Source organism: Carlito syrichta, unplaced genomic scaffold, assembly GCF_000164805.1.
Source record: "Carlito syrichta isolate Samal-C Ts95f unplaced genomic scaffold, Tarsius_syrichta-2.0.1 Scaffold308636, whole genome shotgun sequence".
Classification (NCBI taxonomy): domain Eukaryota; kingdom Metazoa; phylum Chordata; class Mammalia; order Primates; family Tarsiidae; genus Carlito; species Carlito syrichta.
Window position 1 is genome coordinate 67,721 of NW_007252732.1, and position 2,809 is coordinate 70,529.

The following is a 2,809-nucleotide window of genomic DNA, read 5'->3' on the forward strand; positions in this document are numbered from 1 at the left end:
CGGCCACTGCACTCCAGTCTGGGCGACAGAGTGAGACTCCGACTCAAAAAAAAAAGAATAGAGAAAAAAACCATCAAACGGAGAGTACTTGAAGTACTGAAGTTTAAACATGTAAGAATAAAGACACACTTTTAAACAAATAAATCCAGGTTTTTGTGGGTTCCCTCCTCGTATTTACACAGGCTAGGACCTATGGTATTAGTTTTGAATCTGGTTATTTGTGCTAAATCTGGTCAGAAACTGACCAGCTTTCACCATGACTAGTGTCCCACCAAATTCTTTCTTTTTCTTTTTTTTTTTTTTTTTGACCTAGAGTCTCACTTCATCGCCCAGGCTGAAGTGCTGTGGCACACTCATGGCCACTCCAGCATCGACCTGCTAGGCTCCCGTGATCCTTCCGCCTCAGCCTTCTAAGTAGCTGGAACTACAGGCGCGCGCTACTGTGGCCAGCTAATTTTTTATCTATTGTAGAGACAAGGTCTCGCCAAGTTGCCCAGGCTGCTCTCGAACCGGTGGGCTCAGGCAATCCACTCGCCTCAGCCTCCCAAAGTGCTGGTGTGGCAGAAAGGGGGCTGGTAGCAGTTAAAAGTATTCCCTTTGAGAGATCAATCAGCAAGCCCCAAAAACCTGCAAGACAAGTTTTTGCTTGGGAAAGCCAAATAGCAGAGAATGGTTTTCTTGGAAATGCGAAAGAGTGACCAATTCACAAACTTATCCAAATCCCCTCATTTTGAAGTTGACAGTTACAACCCTGCTTGCCATGCATTTCCTGGAGACCATTTGTTCTTTGAAAGATCTGATTTTGGCAACCAGCAGCGTGCTCGGCCCTGGGGCCCACACCATCGCGGTGGCCCCCGCCATCGCTCGCCCCCGTGGGTCCACGAGAGGCGGGTTATGGCAGCGGTGTCAGCGCCTGCCGTGAATGAGTTCCCTCGGCGAACAAGGGAAGAAGAAAGGCCCCGGCAGCTGCCGCCCTGCGCCCCCCCCCCCTCCGCCCGACCCCTACCCCCGCCAGCCCGCGCCTGCGCTGCCACCTAAGCACAACTCATGGCGCGTCCCCTCTGCACTGCTCCAGATCTGGCGCTGCTGCACTGGGCAGCCTGGCACCTGGGGCTGCTCGCCATGTTGCTGGGCCAGCGCGGGGACTGCGCCCTCATGGTCGCCTGCAGGGGTGCCCATGCCTCCCGTGCCCCCGTGGCCAGGGAGGCCGAGCACATCCACGCCTTCCACAAGCAGGCCTCCGAGTGCATCTCCGTCGCCCTGCGCATTGACAAGGATGAGAAAGCAGGACAAAAGGAGCAAGCTGTGGAATGGTATAAGAAATGTATGGAAGAACTAGAAAAAGGAATTGCTGTCATAGTAACAGGACAAGGTGAACAGTGTGAAAGAGCTAGACGCCTTCAAGCTAAAATGACGACTAATTTGGTATGGCTAAGGACCATTTACAGCTTATAGAGAAGATGCAACCAATTTTGCCATTTTCCAAGTCACAAACTGATGTTTATAATGACAGTACTAACTTGATGTGCCGCAGCAGACATCTCTAGTCAGAAAGTAGAGCTGCTCCAAAACGAAAAGATCCCTTAACACACACTAGTAATTCACTTCCTCGTTCAAAAACAGTTATGAAAACTGGATCCACAGGACTTTCAGAGCACCTAGTAGTAGTGGCTTATCCATGGTGTCTGGAGTGAGTCAGGGACCTGGTCCTCATAAGGGCACTCCAAAAACAAATAGAACAAATAAACCCTACAACTGCTGGTCATAAGACGAAAGACTTGAAGAATTTCAGGAATGTGGACAGCAACCTTGCTAATCTCATAATGAATGAAATTGTGGACAATGGAACAGCAGTGTTCACAGGGCTTAGAGTTCCTGCCAGAGGATTGTTACTCTTTGGTCCACCTGGGAATGGGAAGACAATGCTGGCTAAAGCAGTAGCTGCACAATCTAATGGAACCTTCTTTAATATAAGTGCTGCAAGTTTAACTTCAAAATATGTGGGAGAAGGAGAGAAATTAGTGAGAGCTCTTTTTGCTGTGGCTCGAGAACTGCAACCTTCTATAATTTTTATAGATGAAGTTGATAGCCTTTTGTGTGAAAGAAGAGAAGGGAAACATGATGCTAGTAGACGCCTCAAAACTGAGTTTCTCATAGAATTTGATGGTGTACAGTCTGCTAGAGATGACAGAGTACTTGTGATGGGTGCACCTAACAGGCCACAAGAGCTTGATGAGGCTGTTCTCAGGCATTTTATCAAACAGGTATATGTGTCCTCTCCAAATGAGGAGACAAGATTACTTTTACTGAAAAATCTGTTATGTAAACAAGGAAGCCCACTGACTCAAAAAGAACTAGCACAACTTGCTAGAATGACTGATGGATACTCAGGAAGTGATCCGTTGCTTTGGCAAAAGATGCAGCACTGGGTCCTATTCAAGAATTGAAACCAGAACAGGCAAAGAATATGTCTGCCAGTGAGATGAGAAATATCCGATTATCTGACTTCACTGAATCCTTGAAAAAGATAAAACACGGCGTGAGCCCTCAAACCTTAGAAGCATACATACATTGAAACAAGGACTTTGGAGATACCACCGTTTAAGGAAATACTTTTGCAAACCTGTGGAACAATTTACTAAATGAGAGAAACACATGATCTTCAGTGAACACTTGTCAGCTACAGAACTCAGCCTAAGTTTACAGAACTTTTCAAGAGTCTTACATATTTGCACACCAAACTTGAAGAAGAACCAGAAAATAAATTTAAATAAAATATACAATGCAAATGGAACATTTTGTTGTTGAA

The 2,809-nt window shown here is 46.5% G+C and overlaps 1 pseudogene; it reads left to right on the top strand.

The window, feature by feature from the left end:
• The first annotated feature begins 1,047 nt into the window (after positions 1-1,047).
• LOC103267963 lies at positions 1,048-2,605 on the top strand (annotated as a pseudogene).
• Positions 2,606-2,809: the final 204 nt, after the last annotated feature.